Raw genomic sequence first — 19,223 nt, 5'->3', positions numbered from 1 at the left:
TTTTGCTCTTCAAATTGTGCTTTTCTGTGTTATCGTGTGAAATATTGTGACAATAATGGCGTGTGAAAAACGTAACACTAGGCTCCAAAGTAAACTGAGAAATAATAGTGACGACGAGCGTAGCTTGCCAGCACCACTGTGTAATGAATTAACAGACGTTCAAAGTAGTAATTTGGTAACTGTGCATAGGGAAATGGAGCGGGCGTCAAATAATGGTATAGACAGTGAAACAGGTAATGAACAGGGAAGCATTATCGATCGATCGCTCGGCAACAGCTCGCCTCAGGAATCCGAAATGACAGGACACAATTTTGCAAATACTGTAGATTCAGGTTTTGCGTCCTCACCGTTTTCTCAAATGAGTCAAGACACATTTTCCGCTTGTCAAAATGTGAATGTTGCCGGTGCAAATTCACTGCCGAAAAGCACTGAGGAACATGTTTCAGACACCAGTGCATTGTTATTACAATTAATGTAACAAATGGGACAAAAGCTTGAAAAGTTAGACACAATGGAACAAAATCAGAGACAAACACAGCAACAGTTACACACAATGGAAGAAAATCAGAGTCAAACACAGCAAAAGCTTCAAAAGTTAGGCAGAATGGAACAAAATCTTCAAAAGTTAGACACAATGGAACAACACCAGAGACAAACACAGCAACAGTTAGACACAATGGAACAACACCAGAGACAAACACAGCAACATTTAGACGCAATGGAACAAAATCTTCACACCACGCTTGAACAAACACGTGAAGATTTAACTACTGAGTTACATAACATCGAATCGAAATGTCAAAAAGTCTGTAATGACGTAAAAACACAAATTTGTGAGCATTTCCAACCTATTTTTTTGCGTCATGAAAATGCATTACAGAATCACGAAGCAGCCATAAAAGAACTGCAAATTATTGTTCATGAAAATCATGAGACCTTGCAAGCTAAAATTGACTCAGTTGCATCTACCGATTCGGTTACGCAACTTGCAAAAACTCAGGAAAACTTAAGGGACACAGTAGATACTCTGAAAATTGGTTCAGAAAGACACATGGAGGAAATTAGTTCATTATCAGAGAAAGTAGTTGAACTTGCAGATCAGCTAAATAATTTATCTACGAAGGTAGATGATAATCTGAATGACAGAAAACCGGTAGTCTTTAATGACACAGAAGAGTGCGATCAAATTAGAAAATTCAAACAAAATCAAAATCAAATCAATACACAGTACAAAAGGGAAATCCGGGAAGTACAAGATCAGCTGACACAGGTAATACAAGAATTACGTATTTCAGAGGACACTTGCGCCCCAATATGGGATGAGGGACACAGAAATATGGAACAGCCACAAAATAATAACACAGCGCATTTCGGAAATTATGAAAGAAATTGGCAAGGTGCACCGAATTTTGAAATGGAACCGCCGAAACGACGTGACAATGACCGCTATGCGACTCGCCGAGATGATGATTTTGACTATAAGCTGTTCATTACTACACGTAAATTTAAAACATTTAAGAATTCTGGCAACGACATTCATCCACAAGCGTGGCTCCATCAATTCTCTCATTGTTTTCCTCCCAACTGGTCGTTAGAACACAGATTAGAATTTATGTGTGGCTACTTAGAGAACCAACCACCTGTAAGAATGCGATCGGTCATTCACGATTGTCACAGTGAAGGAGAATTTTACCATGCCTTCCTCTCAGCATATTGGTCTCAAGCTACACAAGACCAAGGAAAACATAGCATCATGATGATGAAACACTTTGAACAATCTGAATTTTCCAGTCTTGTCAAATATTTTGAAGACATGTTGCATAAGAATCAGTATCTTTCAAACCCATACAGCCCCTCAGAACTCATCCGCATTTGCTTACTCAAATTGCCTGAACATTTACGACATATTATTTTAGCAGGACGTTGCAAAGATGACATTGAAGCTTTTCAAGGACTGTTACAAGAATTAGAAATTCACACAGACAGTCGAGGGATGCAAAAACAGGAAAACAATCACTACAGGTCACATCCGTCACGATTCCGTGACAACAGAAACAATATCTGGACATAAGTCTATTCTTACAAAGCAAATCGTGACCAAAACAGACACCACCCATATGACAACCACTGGCAGAGTAATAATAGTTACAGAGAAAGATCGCATTTCAGAAGTAGTGAATATGACAGAAATTACCTTAGAAACGGACAATATGGGAACCAAAACAATTATTACCAAGGGAGTCAGAATAACTTCAGACGCAACAGTTCAGCGCGCAGTTACGATTCAGGAAGAAATTCTCCACCACATGACCGACAAGAAAGAAATTATGAAATCTACCGACATGACGACAGACGAGATAATCATAACGACAGACCTGAATTTCATCAGAACTGGCGGGATTCAAACAGAGCAGGGCACTTTCGACAACGTGAATTTGTAGAAGCTAGGTCTCCTAATCCCAATAACGACGCGAGCCAACAAAGGAACAGACAATGACTCGCACCGCAGGCAGCCGCTTGCGCCGGCTGGCTCACAGAAAAATGACATAGACGCTAACCTTGAGAAAAATTTCAGTATTGTTTAACGACGTATACCGCATGATAATTGCGTTGAAGTTGAAACTCTGTGTACTAGGAAGAGTAAAGGTTTACACCACATTTCACATGTAAAACCGTTTATTGAGAGATAATCTGCTTTTTAACTTTGTCTTTGCCATAAAACTTTTCACTTCACATTTCTAGTATGCTTTGTCAGACTTCAGAAACGGTTAACATGCAACAATGTTTGAAGTTAAATATCCAGTCAAGAACCAAGAGAACTTATTTAAACAGAAATTACGAATGCATTGTTATTGTGAACAGACGACACAGTGGTTAGTTTATGTGACAGCTACACGATTTTATCACGACACTACTAATGAGTGACAATTTATAATGTTGCTTTTGCGGTGTATCTGTTTTATATCTGCACAGTTTTCTGAATTCTTCTGGAAAGTGAAACATGTTTTAGTAGTAACTTTGGTGGTATAGCTACAATGAGACAGCCTTTTTCGTAGCACAACAATACGTTACATTATAGTGCTTTCTTGATCACAGTAAGGTACGTAATAACTACGGTATCCATACGCAAAGCATTTCACTTTCGTTTATTATGAGTTAAGTATATTGACTTCAGCAGAACTTTGCTTACAGAGGACGATAACTACGACACTTCCACAGAATTATCTTACAGCAAGACGCACATTTAGCGCTACAGGAGACGCATTTGAGAGATTAATTTTGTACTTAAGCCATTTATTTTTCAAGATTTTTGAATTACAAAGAAAGTTTTCCATGATACATTTCATTCCATTGCTGTAATTTGTAACACCTGAGGGTACAATTACATTTATCCTCAGTGGGTACATGCCTACTTTGTGTACCATGTGTTTGGCAAGCACAAGGAGCCCTAGCTAATATGGTATTTGCTTATACAACTTTACACATGGGTACCATATTTCTCTAACACACAAATTACACAGCTATCTGATCATTTTTTTTACTACATCAGTGACACATGTTTACGCAATTACACATTTGGCTAGCTTCACATTTATGAAATTGTAGTTTGTCTGTACTTTGTGAACTCTTCATATTTTTTCGGAACCATTGTGATACTATGAGAGCTTTGAATGATGTATTTGGTATGGGATCATGATTTTTAAAGTATGTTTGAGGCAGATGACACTTTTGACATGAGTAGAGAATTTTTTTAGGTTTTGACACTATTGGAGAAAGCTACAACGAGATTTGGCTGAGGTTTTATGATGTCATTATTACGATGATGATGTGTATTATGCTGTTGCGGTATGTTTATGATCAATAAGCTGATGCTGTATGAGTTATTTGATTATGCTACGTATCTGTGATGATGAAATATTGAAGAAGTGTCGACGAATAAGGTAAGGAATAATGAGTAGTGGTTAGGGACTCTGGTTTGTGAAAAAGGTTGTTGGAAACCAAGAATCGTACTTTAAGAGTTATGAAATGTGTGTAAATGCATGAATGTATCACAATGCCGACGAAAACGTTTTGAACACTGATATATTCATAGGATTTTGTATCTACACATTTGCAACGAAAATTCTCGACCGCTGAAATTTTTTATATGAGACCTGCCACTGTAGCGGAAACTGCTGTCGTAAATATTTCCGTAAGAAAGTTAAGTGACCACCTGCACGTAATGCGTTTTGGGCGCCCAGCTGAGAGGTAGACGTCTGACAAAAGAAAGCCATTAGGTGCAAAAAAAGAAAAAAAAAGGGAGGCCATTTCCTCGCTATTGACATTCCTTTGTAGAAAGCATCGCAAATACGACACTCTCAAACTTTAAAACATATGATTATACTGTTGAGCTGTTAATTTATGATATTTACTAAAATGCCTAATGAAACGATGAGAAACATTTCACGGCTATTGTCTTGCTTGTTGAGAGAAATGCCATATGGCTTGCTTTATGTATTTATTTACTCATTTTGTTTAATATCTAGTTTGTAGCGGCACTGCAGCATTGGTTAAAATAAAATTTTATAGATGTACTAATATAAATATTTTCTGTCTATAGATCGAGTAAATAATAATTTTTTTAAAAAAATGAGGGAGCACAAAAAGACATTTACCTTCACAGGAACTGCATTCATAATTTTCTTTTCAAGTACTTGGTAACTTTTTTGGTAGAATAACTTCTTGTGGTGCACCACTTTAATTACATAGACATTAAGATGCGATTATACATTACCTTTATCTGCATTGTTGTCTTTAGTGTACTATTTTTTCTGCTTGAGCTTTGCCATGCTTAGGTATACGTTATAGCATTTACTGCAGCTGTGTGCCAGGCATAGTGCTACTGAATTTTAATTTGTGTTACTCTCCTAAGCCAGTTTACTACTGATTTATTTTTCTTGTTTGCTGCTCATTGCCTTATATTAGTTGTAATTTATCCTGCTTGCTTTGCCATTTGTATTTTTTATCATTGCTGTTTGTGTTAATTGTTTTATGCTGCTGCATTGCCTCGTTCCTTAGTTTAGCATGTGAGCTCAATAGATTTAAGTTAGCTTAAGATGGGGTAGGCTATATGAGAGAACGAGTTGTGATGAAATGGAAGAAATGCATTGAGAAGCTATAAGAAATGTATTTTGAAAGAGGATATGAACAAAAAAGTAGGGTTTAGGGACAACAGGTTTAGGTAGGATTTTCTTGGAAATAAATGGTGAAGTAAGATACTGGAAAATGAATAATGAGGTAAGAAATATGTGAACATATAAATACAGAAAGCATGTTTGAGTAGGATTTTTTTTGGTGGAAACAAATGTTGAAATAAGACGAAAGATCTATGGAATGAAGTTTTTGGTTGGACTGCAGTACCAAATGTCACACTGAAAACAAACCCTGTCTTGTACCTTTGTGTTATTATGCTATGTGAATTTGTGTTTTTCCTGTCTTTATGTGTTTAGCTGATATGAGTTATGTTGTGGAATTGTTCTAATAATATGTTATTTTCTTTGTAAAGATGTTTAGACATTATTTATTCTGTTCTGTTTTAATGCTTATGTGTGAAATTAATGTTTCAAAAACTATTCTCATTATTTTATGTATGTACTTATGTCATAATTCCTGTAACACTGATGTATATGTTATTTCGATTCTTTTGTAAAGCCCCTATTACTACAAATGTTATCTGTATTGTTATGTTCTTTAATGATGTATTTTGTACCTTTGTAATTGTATTCTTATGTTATAAAATTGTAATTGACACCAGTTCATCAAATTAAGTAACTTGTAAGTTACATTTCACTGCACACGTTTCTGTTAGTCATAGTATATGGACAATATGTGAGAAGTAGGGACTGTTAGTGTTTGCACGTGTGTTAATAATTCAGCAAGGGACTGGATAACAGCATTGCTGGTTCTAAGGACAATTTCAAAAACTTTGTAAGTGCACAAGTGGTGGTTTATGGACTTGCTATATTGTCCACAAGACTCTTCGATGGTGATTGTGCACCTGCACAGTTGCAACAGATGGCTGCTGGCCGTCTCTACAAGGACTACAGTAGGTCTGCATCTTTGATGACCCAACAATACCATTATTTCTACAAGGGCTATAGTGGGTCTACACTTTTGCTGACTCACCAGTACCATTATTTCTCCAAGGACTGCAGTGGGTCTGCACCTATGGTGGCCCACCAATACCATACTCTATACCAGGACTACAGTGGGTCTGCTCTGTGATGACCTACCTACCAATATTCTTCAAAAAGTCGAATGACTCTGCTGTGGGTTTGCTCTGTTGTGGCCAATTACCTGTCAGCGTGTCAAGAGTCAGCACTGTCTTTCCGTTGGAAGGACAACACTACTTCTTCAAGACTGCATGGGAATCCACCGCTTCCATGTGCATTGTCTTTTACTGCTCAGACTTTGAGAAAAGAAACAGCAGTTTCACTGTGATGAATGATCAGGACTGTCTTTATGGACTGTGAGAAAATTTTAGCTTTTGACCAACATTGTATTAATAAGTGTGTGCATTTGATATTTTTCTTACTGTAATTATGAAAAATTTTTTCAAATCTGTATTGGCCAGTGCCCAAAACAATTTGCAAAATTTTTTGTGGGGAGTATGGGGGCTATGTAAGTAGGCTGTTTATGTTTTCTTATTGGCAACGTTACGTAGCGGTCTGTGTGAGAATCACTGGCTGTGCTGTGTGCAGTCTGTGGCTGGTTTGCATTGTTGTCTGCCATTGTAGCGTTGGGCAGCGGCAGCTGGATGTGAACAGCGCGTAGCGTTGCGCAGTTGGAGGTGAGCCGCCAGCAGTGGTGGATGTGGGGAGAGAGATGGCGGAGTTCTGTAATTTGTCATGAACTGCTATATATATTATGACTATTAAGGTAAATACATTGTTTGTTCTCTATTAAAATCTTTCATTTGCTAACTATGCCTATCAGTAGTTAGTGCCTTCCGTAGTTTGAATCTTTTATTTAGCTGGCAGTAGTGGCGCTCGCTGTATTGCAGTAGTTCGAGTAACCAAGATTTTTGTGAGGTAAGCGATTTGTGAAATGCATAGGTTAATGTTAGTCAGGGCCATTCTTTTGTAGGGATTTTTGAAAGTCAGATTGCGTTGCGCTAAAAATATTGTGTGTCAGGTTAAGCACAGTCATGTATAATTGTTCAAAAGGGGACGTTTCAAACTGTAATGATGGCACGTGCTCCTACGTTCTCTATAGCCTCACATGAGGCACCTGAGTAAACGCCCTGGTCGGCTGCGCGCACGCAACCAGCTGGACTTGTGCCCTGGCCCATGTCGCTTGCTGTGATGCATGTCTCTGCAACGTTTTTGAGAGTGTAGCACACACTCCTCGACTGGCCACAAGGCTTTACTTCAATCCACTAGATAGCGTTTCACTCTCACAGATTGTAGCAGGGCTTTGGAGTAATAAATGGCCCTCACATGCAGGTCCTTGGCCACTATTCTCATACCAAATGATGTGTGATGTCTGAGGAGTGGTAGGGTAAGAGGAGCACTACCACAAAGAACATACTAGTGGTAGAAGGAGGAACTAATATCTAGTATTTTTGTGTTTCCCTTCGGTTTTTACTTTGGGTAGCTGTCCTGTGTAGTGTTGTAGGAGATTGTGGTCTGCAGTACATGCTGCACTAGGCTCACAGCAGCTAGCTGGGCTCACAGCATGCTATGTTGGAGGCGACAATTTCCTGCCTGACCTCACCCTCTGATGGCAGTAGAGGCCCAGACTAGGCATTCCCCACACATGGCTGTCAACAGTGCATGGTGCAAAATGTTTAAATGTAGTGTAACTGCACATACCTATCCTATTCCAGCAACAATGGCAACTGTTTCAACAGAACACAGTTCCAAAAGTAGGGCAGTTCAATTCTTGGGCTCTAAATTTAGGGCGACAAATGTTTAAACAGTACATGTGGGCGAGCTGTATCGGAGAACAGGGGATCATGTGTGTGGGGGGAACTCTTTAAACATATAAGGTGCATGTATTTTAAGGATTTATGAATTTCCAACCAATTTATAATTAGGATCGTTATATAAACCTAGAACACATGTAAAACCAGTTTGGGATCATATCCCTGATTCCACCATATTCGATTCTGAGGTCATAGGGCCGAAGAAAACCCGTCTTTAATCGCTCTCTTGGATTATGAAGCCGTAGGGTGTGGAAATCTGACAATCATGCCGGATGGAGCAGTATTTGCTCTCCTACCACCTTGGATTCTACACTTAGCTCAGTGACCTGGCAACCATACAACTAAGCCTGTATCACTACGTCCGCCATCGTGGATTCTGAGTACAAATTAATTTTTCCATCTTTCCGTCTTGGATTTCCCACCAATAGGACATTTTATTTATTTGAATTTCCTGCCAGTTTACACTTAGGGGAACTTGACTCTTAGCACAAGCGAATAGTGATGTCATAGGAGTGGGAACCTCTAGCGCCATTTGGGTTATTTTGAATTTCCTACCAATTTTTGAATTTCCTGCCTTTTATATGCACAACAATTAGTCTACCACGACAGAGGAATTTAGGATGGGGAAATCTAGAAACAATGTATGTGTAGTTGATGGCATCTTACGGGAGGGTGAATGGGAGGGACATGGCAACAGTGCAGCCTGGGCTCTTACCTGTACAGCTACCCAACTCCCCAATTTCACTTGCCACCGTTCCAACCCTTTATCAAGTGCATGATCTGGACAACAGCAAGTAGCGATGCAGCAAGTCGTAAACCATAGTTTACCTGATTTTCACCTGCTGCTCGTAGGTTGTGGTCATCGCATGATGTTTTGGCCCATTGATTGCATTGTGTGGCGGGTGGTGTTTAATTTTTTAGCCTAGAATAAAGCAGTAGCCTTTGAAAGAAGTGCGAGAAAATCGGTGCACTGTTTGGTGCTTCAAACTCGCGTGTTTGCAGCATCTATTCAAAAAATGCTTACAAACTAATGGTAGTGTATCGAATGACCGATTCGGATATTTGCTACTCGACGTCGTTGGTGCCACTGTCTACTTTGGGCCATACTTGAAGGAGAGGCTAATGATCTAATGCTCTTTTCCCTGATAAAGCATAGCTGCATGTATTGAAGTACGTTAAGTCGCAGAAAAATCGACGTGAGAATTCTGAAAATCACCATCAGTTACGTTGTGTGATTTCAGGACTGTGTCGTATTGTTAGTACAGCCCAAATTGCTGGATCGGTCTTTTTCCATCAAACCTTAACCTCTAATGAGTACATTATCTGATCACAAGTATCCAGGGATCTCTATGTAATGCGGAAGTGACCATTATATGTCACGAAAGGCGGATCCACGCCAGGCTGAAAGTGGTGGGTAATATTGTGCTGTTAGTACAGAAGCAGTAACAACAGAAATGGGCGGTCGGGGGAGCTCAATGACTTTGAATATGGACTAGTCATTGGATGTCAGCTGAGTGACAGATTTAGCAAGAGCATTTCAATCCTTCTACAGCTGCCCAAGACGTTAGAGAAGCGATTATGAAGAAGAATGTCAGGGAACCACAACACAGCAATACCAAGTCTAGCCAGAACTCATCTACTGACGGACAGGGAGTGTCAAGCATTGTGGGGGGTGGTTGTAAGACATCGCACGAAATTTGCGGAAGAATCAAACGTGACTTCCAAGATACTACCAGCTGCCCATCTAGTACAACGACTGTGGAGTACGAAGATTGAGCAGCTCCTCAGAAGCCAGATATTTCTGAAGTCGGTGTTAGGCGACCCTTAAGGTGATTTAAAGAGCGACAGCGCAGTGCATCGGATGAAAGGAAACGAGTGATTTTGAGTGATTAATCACGCTATACCCTTTGACAGTCTGATGGAAAGGTTTGGGTTTGAGAAATACCTGGAGAAGATTATTTGCCATCATGTTTAGTGCCAATAGCGAAGAACAGGGATGTGGTATTGTGGTATGAAGGTGTTTTTCTTGGTTATTGATGAAGGTGTTTGTCGTGGTTCCTGCGCTTAGGGAAAAGATAAATGCGGATGGATGTGAATCCATGATACAGGATGGATAAAATGCTAAACCATCCTATAGCGTTGTGTACTGCGTACGTTAGAGGCACAGTTAGGAGGGGATAATTGTTTCTATCGGCGTGACAATGCACCCTCGAATAAAGCAGTATATGTAAGGCAATTGTTTGTGGACGATAACATTCCGGAAATGGACTGGCCTGCTCAGAGTCCCGTGTCGAACGCCTTTGGATTGAGTTACAACTTCGACTTCGCAGCAGACCCCAGCATCCATCATCATTATCTTCTGTGGTTTCTGCTTTTGAGGGAGAATGGGCTGCCATTCCTCCACCTCATTGAAGTTGTCCGTCCGCCAGCAGAGTTCAAGTCGTCACAAAGGCGAAGGATGGACACATCCGATCAATATTAATATTTACTAAAAGCAGCCCGAGTGCTTTTGATCATACAGTGCTTGTGAACAATATACTGCAACTTCTTTTTCGTAGAAGTAAATACTAACGAAAATGCCTGCTGTTATTTCATGCAGCATAATGCAAGAATACTCGCCATCAGTGACTGTATGACAGTAATACGAAATGGTTTTGATGACTAGAACAATCCTAAAGTGGTAAACTGTACAACAGTTGTCGGGGAGTTCTATCCAAGACCGCTCCTAGCTCGACCGAATTATTCTTCGTTATCAATGATACTCCACCTACCACAATGTTTAATCCAACTAAATTAAATGGCTGTTTGTTAATTATGCCAGCAGTCAATACATGTTCCGCCCACCATAGACCTACAAAGTACAGATATCATCTATGATTCTAATTCATACCTAATAAGTGGAGCTTATTCGAAGTTCCAAGCAATCTGGTGTAACCTCATCTTACCATTATCAACAACCAATAATAGATACTACTAAACAGTTATAAACATTCATTTGAGGGGCAAGTTGCCTGCCACACGTCTTCTAGGGAAAGCAAAAATTTTATTTTCAGTACCTCTTATAATATTGGTCGAATTTAAAGACTGAAAATGCTGTCATAACCAACTCATTAAGTGGTATAGCGTACTTTAAATGTTGAACGCAGTAAGTTAGAAACTGTTTGTATATCTTGAGTCAGCTTATCTCATGGCGCTCAAATTACCCGGACTGTAGCCACCCAGTATTTCTGAATGACAATATTTCGCGACTTCGGAAAAACTTCATACATAATTTCAAACCTTCTCGAAATTTCTTCCCGCTGACACCTGCCACAAATTAATGAAAGGAAAAAAGTTCCTTGCTTACTATATTTCCGCTGTCCATGCATTAAACCGTTAGTATCAAGTAATACGTTTTAATTTATAACTTCTTTACTGTTAACTGTACTCGCAACAAAATTTGCATTCAGTATTCACGTATAGCACTGAATGTACCTGCAAAATTATATCACTGTATGACACAAAGTACGAGAGGTATGACGTCATAAACATTGAGATTCGTTAAGAACTGTTTCATACGTGGGATTCCGATTTTTTAATGAAATGGGTGTGGAGGTTACTGGTCAATAACCAACCAAATAACTGTCGCAGCTCAGCCACTATACTGCGCTCATTATTTAGCCATCATCGGCAGCTAGTTAAACTGAGCTGACGGAGGAGAGAAGAGAATAACGAAGGCCAGCCCGTTCGTATGCCGATGAAGGGATTGGCGGCTATCCGTGTCAGCTCTCTGCCTGCCGTGCCCAGACGGCTAAAGAGTCATCTGGATTAACCTGATACTGCTGCAACATTTCTGCTGTTTCCAAGAACGAAATGCACACGATACTGCAATTTATGTGTGGGCTTCGGCGCTTTGTGTAGGCACCTGTAGCGACGTAGTATGGCGCTGGAACTTTGGTGTTTACCAAGACTACGCAGACATGTACCTGCAAACAAAGAATAAATTGATTAGACAACCTCATTTTTTCGAGGTGATAACTTAAATTTACATACAAGTCCCCGACAGCGCAAGCTGAAGGAGCGTAGCGTTTAAGTTGCCGACAACCACGTTCCAGACATATTCAGTGGGTAATATGGAAAGTGAGTTTGGATGCGAGGGAAACTGCGGATAAGCCACGATTTTTCGAACATGTCCTACGTCACATGTGGACAGAGAGTGCACTGCTACAATATATTGCTGGACGTAATACATACAGGTCGCAGTCGATGTTGTATACACCCGCGCAGCAAACACTCATAGATGAACTTCATCCTCTGTGTTCTCATCAATGCGGTAACTACGGCAGCCTTAACAGTTATGCGACCATAGCTGCACTGTGTGTTGAACCGGAGCTCATGCTGCATGTTGCTATTTAGCACGTGATCATGGTAGCTTCAGACGTATGTGGTTTCTGCACACTGGCAATTGACGAACGGCGTGAGTGAAATTATTCCAGATGGGACCAAAGTAGGCTACTGGTAAAATATCGATATATCGATGTTTTCTCCAAAAGTTTATCGACATATAACGGATATCAATATATGGGCATACCGATATCGAAATGGCAATATTGAGTACCGTTATTTTTATTGTGTATATATTTTTTCAATTTTCGGTAAATATTTGAGACTGTTCGTCTTAAATTGTAGTAGAACGTAATTTTACCTTCTCTGTGTGAAGGAGTGTACTACCTTTTGAGCTGTCATCACATCCAGTCTTTCTCTTCGATTGTGTGAAGCAAGCATACAGGTGGTACAAAGAAGAAAAAACAAAAATTTTAACTCAACTAGTGAGCTATTTCTTCATATTGGTGTTATTCAAAGTCGGCCGCGGTGGCCAAGCGGTTCTTGGCGCTTCAGTCCGGAACCGCGCGACTGCTACGGTCGCAGGTTCGAATCCTGCCTCGGGCATGGATGTGTGTGATGTCCTTAGGTTAGTTAGGTTTAAGTAGTTCTACGTTCTAGGGGACTGATCACCTCAGATGTTAAGTCCCATAGTGCTCAGAGCCACTTGATTCGTTATTCAAAAGCAGTTGCTGAAAATGATGAACAAAAACTGAATGACAACAGGTTACCTTCCATTACGAATGCGGGTGCACTCAGCGACTGTGACATGATTTACAAATGATAGAGCACAGCAACCTAGCGTCCTTTTCTACAGTTTTTTTTTTTTTTTTTTTTTTGACAAATCTAGATTTCGGCTAGTGCCTAGCCATTATCAATGCATTATCTCATAGTACCAATCCGTGTCAGTTCCCCGTAGTTCGAGCGCTTGTCACAGTTCTTTCAAGACTACTTACATCACATAGTGTGTTGATAATGGCTAGGCACTAACCGAAATCTAGATTTGCCAAATAAACTTGCAGAAAAGGTCGATTGATTGTTGTGCTGTATCATTTGTAAACAGCAAATGACAAGCTTGGTCTTTGCGGTGGATAGAGACGTGTGCGTGGGGGGGGGGGAGGGGGGGTTGGAATGAGTGCTGACGGAATCGGCGCTCTCCGCTACCAACATAAAATGCAACGTTTAACTTCACCACGCAGTTTTGACACAACAACTGCTACATCGCTGGCGCTTGCAGAAATGATAAAAAAAAAGCAGGGAAGTCGACATGAAGTCCTCCGGACAAATAGGTCACCTTTTATTGTACCACTTACATGCAGTTACCAATGTTAGCAAAGTGGTTATCGGTAAGCGTGACGTGCATCATTTTCCTTACATTTCTTGCTCTAATAGGGATAAGCCGGCTGCTAGCTTATTGATTACAGATATATAATAATAAATTAGTACTTAAATAAACAGCTCTAAAACCGGCAGTATATTTTCAATGTGCAGTCGATATTTGTATAGGTCGGTGCGTCGATATTTCACCCGTCGAAGTATCGACGCTCATTGAATAATTAGAGGGCCGATAATGATACATCATAATTATCGATGTATCGGTTCCCGATATATTTAAAAATATCAACAGTTCTAGATCAAACCGCTTTGCAGACAGGTCACACATGTTGTGGTGTTCCACTGACGTCGAAACTGTTTGTTCTGTTACTCTCGTTCGACAGTCATTCACGCAATCTCCATCATATATCCCAGGTAATCGTGTCCACAGCTCTCCCGAGTTTAGCTTCATTCGATCCAACCACATTCGGCGTTGCCGTTGTCGCGAACATTAGTGTATGAACTACAGCATAGGGCACGGCTGTCGGGGGGGTGAGGCTGTCCTCGCTGGGTGGCCCGTAGGCGCCGCCGCGTGCCAGGATCAGTTTGCAGCGCCGTGACGCAGTGTTTCGCGGAAAAGTCGGCCGGAGTCAATGAAGAGTGGCACTGCCGCCTCTCGCAGCGAGCGCCAGCGCACGCGTCCCCGCCAGCACGGGGCCGCCTCGGCCTGCGATTGTTAGAGAGCGCGCCATCCTAACTACCCGCCTCCACGGCAGTCATTCCCAAAAGTGTGGTTTGAAAAGTCGACAAAGACGGCAATCATTGTAACACGAAGCACAAAATTTGAGCAGTTTATTACTAAGGCCAGAAGAAAATCCCTGTGTTTTGATCAAACATATGTATATTCCAGACATGGTCTAGTTTTCGGACAACGCACATAGTGCAAAGTTTTTCAAATGAACAGATCCCATCCATGACGTTCTATTCTACATCTACGTAGATACTCCACAAGAAACCGTAAGGCGCGTGGCGGAGGGTACCCTGTACCACTACTTCCCATTTCCTCTTCTGTTCCACTTGGAAACAGAGAGAGGGATAAACGAATGTCTGTACGCTTCCCTATGAGGCCTAATTTCTCGTATCTTATCTTCGTGGTCCTCTCGCGAGATGAATGTTGGAGAGAGCAGAATCATTTGGCAGTCAGCTTCAAATGCCAGTTCTCTGAATTTTCCCAAAAAGAACGCCGCCTTCCCTCCAGGGATTCCCATTTGAGTTCCCGAAGCATCTCTGTAACACTCAAGTTTTGTTCAAACCGACGGTAACAACTCTAGCAGCCCTCCTCTGAATTGCTTCGATGTCTTCCTTCAATTCCACCTGGCACGGGTCCCAAACATTCGAGCAGTACTCAAGAATAGGTCGCACCAGTGTCCTATATGCGGTCTTCTTTACAAGTGAACCACTCTTTCCTAAAATTTTCCCAACAAACCGAAGTCGACCATTTGCCTTCCATACGACAGTTTCCACATGCTCGTTGCACCTCATATCGCTTTGCAACGTTACTCCCAAATATTTAAACGACCTGACTGTGGCAAGATTGACACTAATAATACTGTATCCCAGCATTACAGTTTTGTTCTTCCGACTCGTCCGCGTTAACTTACATTTTTGCACATTTAGGGCTAGCTGCCATTCATCACACCAATTGAAAATTTTGCCTAAGACGTCTTGTATCTTCCTGCAGTCACTCAACTTCGACACCTTACCATACACTACGGTATCATCAGGAAACAACTTTTTTCCCTTCTTTCAACAACAACACGATAACACTCCCACGGTCACCTAGCATCAACAGATAAATTTAAAGTTCAGCATACACATCTATTGAAAGAAAGAAGCAGTTGTGGTCATTCCAATTAGGTCGTGATCGCCCTATCCATATTATGATACGATTATTTCATTCCTCCACTTCATCCTGTTGTGATAATTCCATCTGCACTATCAATTAAACTGTCTTTGCAGGCACTGCCACACAAAGCTAATACTGTGTCCCGTAAGAGCCAACCACATGCCAGCCTACTGCCTTTGGCAGCGTTGCAGTTATTTACACAGTGATATGTTTGCGGCTCTTTTCAAAACACAAATAAAATGCAATGTATGCAGTCACTAAATTAGCTTTTTTTGTGTGCAAGGCGTTTCTGTGGCTTTGGTCGATGATGCAGCGGAATGTCCGGTGTTTAGCTCAAGAGCTTAGTATGGTTTCCCAGACACGATGCTCTTGAGCTATTACTGAGCCGGCGTAGACTGATATTTGACCATTGCAGTGGGTTGGGCGCGGTAGCTTATGTGCCTTTCTCAACCAGTAACGTAACATCACTTTGTAGCCTGGGTACTGACGCAGCTTTATAGGCGGCTGTCGTTTTCGGCTTTTCGCCTGCAGCCGTTTGCGCTTCACAGTTCAACGCTGGCAACAGTGTTGCGAGCTGTCAGCGATATTCTGACCCTGTCTCGGCTGTTTACAGCGAAACTCCCACCGCACGATGGAACAGTCTCCATACGAGGGGTAAGGTAACTAAGAATTTTTAATTACCATTTGGAACAAAATAACTTTACATAATTCAATTACGGTTCGTTTTGAAGTGCTTGTCTGAAGCCCTAGTAAACAGCGAAATCCCTGCGCCACAGTGGAGGAGCCAAAACAGCAAGGTGCAGCTCAGTCAGGAAGTATAGTATTCCGGCCGAACAGGCCTCGGAAAGCCAACGGTACCGACCGATCGCCGTCTCACCCTCTGCCTCACTGGATGCGGATATGGAGGGGCATATGATCAGTACACCGCTCTCCCAACCGTGGTCAGTTTTCGTGACCGGAGTCGCTACTTGTCACGCAAGTATCTCCTCAATTGGCCTTACAAGGGCTGTGTGCACAGCTCTTGCCAACAGCACTCCGCAGACTCGGACAGTAACCTACCCAAGCGCTAGCCCAGCCCGACAGGCTTAACTTCGGTGATCTGACGGGAACCGGTGTTACCACTGCGGCAACGCCGTTGGCTGATAAAGTAGAGTAGCGGGCCGAAATTCGTTTTCTGTATTTGAAGGGGAACGGCGCTGTAACAATCGATGCTGAATTAGTGGAAGTGTACTTGAACGACGCTCTACGATATGAAACAGTGTTTAGGGGGCGCAGACGCTTCCACTATGGTCAAAAAGGCTAAATGATGAGGAACGGAATGGTAGATGACCTTCTGTGGTGTTAACAGATAATGCTCGTAAAGGACAAATTATCACAGAAGCACGCTACAGAAATCTTGTGACGAGGTTACGGGAGGCCTTGATGACAAAGCATCACAGGAAATTGTCCAAGGGATGGTTTTGCTCCACGGCTTGGCTCCAGCTCATTCAGCATCGGACATAGCTATACATTCTGCTTGTCTGAGTTATCAAATTATTCTCACGCCCACCCCCAACAGCCATGTGCCAGTTCTCCTGCCATGGCACCCAGTAACTTCTTCCTCTTTTCCAGAATGAGGACCACGTGATTTTCTAGGAGAAACATTTCCTGGACTGCCAGAGTGCAGACTTCTACAATAAACATCTCCGCCATTCACCCTCGTTGTAGTAAGTGTGTCGCATCTTGATTCTCAAAAAAATGTTCAAATGTGTGTGAAATGTTATGGGACTTAAGTGCTAAGGTCATCAGTCCCTAAGCTTACACACTACTTAACCTAAATTATCGTAAGGACAAACACACACACCCATGCCCGAGGGAGGACTCAAACCTCCGCCGGCACCTCTTTATTTTCTTTCGAGGTGATAGTTAACACTTGCAACTGCCCGTGGTAGGTAGGCTTCATATCGGATGACACAGTATGTATGGTGACTTGTATAACAGCGTGTGCTTGCATACTTCCGTTCCACACAACTGCTGATACTAACGTTCATACTCCTACTGCTGTTACAATCACAGGAAATGTCGAATTTGATTATGATTTGTTTCAATGAACTACCACATAATATATTTTAAGTTTTATTTCACAAGTATGAGATTTGTGTTCTTCACACGAACTTCACAGCCTTTGCCTGTTCAGCGACAGGAACTTCGCAGCTTGGTGAAAACGGCCCTTACCGACAGACAGTACATGTACTCTGCAACTGAACTGCAGACTCCTAGCTTTCTAGTGACTATCAGTAGCCAGCCGCTGTGGTCGAGCGGTTCTAGGAGCTTTAGTACGGAACCGCATGCTGGTGCGGTCGCAGGTTCGAATCCTGTCTCGGGCATGGATGTGTGTGATATCCTTATGTTAGTCTGGTTTAATTAGTTCTAAGTCTAGGGGACTGATGACCTCAGATATTAAGTCCCATACTGTTGAGAGCCATTTGAACCATTTGACTATCAGTAAATCCATACAAGTGTAGCAGTTTTATTACATTTTACTACAAAACGGTGAAACATTCTCTTACATTTCGAACCTCAAATAAAGGTGACAGAATAAACTACACACTGAGATGACAGAAGTCATGGGATACTTCTAATATCGTGCTGGACCTCTTTTTTCCCGGCGTAATGTAGCAGCTCGACGTGGCATGGAGTCAACAAATCGTTGGACGACCCTGCAGAAATCTTGAACCATGCTGCCTATATAGCAGTCCATAATTGCTAGCCGCGCGGGGTAGCCGTTTGGTTGAGCGGTTGTAGGTGCTTCAGTCCGGAACCGCGTGCTGGTGCGGTCGCAGGTTTGAGTCCTGCCTCGGGCATGGTTGTGTGCGGTGTCCTTGGGTTAGTTAAGCTTAAGTAGTCTAGGAGACTGATGAGCTCAGATGTTAAGTCCCATAGTGCTTTAGTGCTTAGAGGCATTTGAACCATTCACTGTTTTTTTTTTTTTGTTTTCTTTTTTGTTTTAGCCGCGTGGTCTAAGGCGCCTTGTCACAGTCCGTGCGGATCCCCTCGTCGGAGGTTCGAGTCCTCCCTCGGGCATGGGCGTGTTTGTTGTCCACAGTGTAAGTAAGTTTGAGTTAGGTTAAGTAGTGTGTAGGCTTAGGGACCGATGACCTTAGAAGTATGGTCCCTTAAGACCTTACCACAAATTTCCATAATTGCGGAAGTGTTGCCGGCGTAGGATTTTGTGCACGAAGTGAACTCTTTGCTTTGTCCCATAAATTTTCGACGGGTTTCAAGACGGGCGATCCGGATGGCCGAATCATTCTCTCGAATTGTCCAGAACCTTCAGCAAACCAACAACAACTGTGACCCGATGACATGGCACATTGTCATCTATTAAATTCTATAGTTGTTTGCGAACGTAAAGTCCATGAATCTCTGCAGCTGGTCTCCAAGTAGCCGAACATAATCATTTCCCGGCAATGATCGATTCTATTGTACCAGAGGATCCAGTCCATCCCACGTAAACACAGCCCACACCGTTATGGAGTCACCACCAGCTTCCAGAATGCCTTGTTGGCAACTTGCGTCCACGACTTCGTGGGGTCTGCAGCACACTCGAACCCTACCATCAGCTGTCACAAACTGAAATCTGGACTCGTCTGACAAGACCACGGATTTACACCCGTCTAGCGCCAGCGAATATGG

This window comes from Schistocerca piceifrons, chromosome 4 (assembly GCF_021461385.2).
Source record: "Schistocerca piceifrons isolate TAMUIC-IGC-003096 chromosome 4, iqSchPice1.1, whole genome shotgun sequence".
NCBI classification, from domain to species: Eukaryota; Metazoa; Arthropoda; class Insecta; order Orthoptera; family Acrididae; genus Schistocerca; species Schistocerca piceifrons.
The sequence above is the reverse complement of the archived record's forward strand: the minus strand, read 5'-3'. Positions refer to the sequence as shown.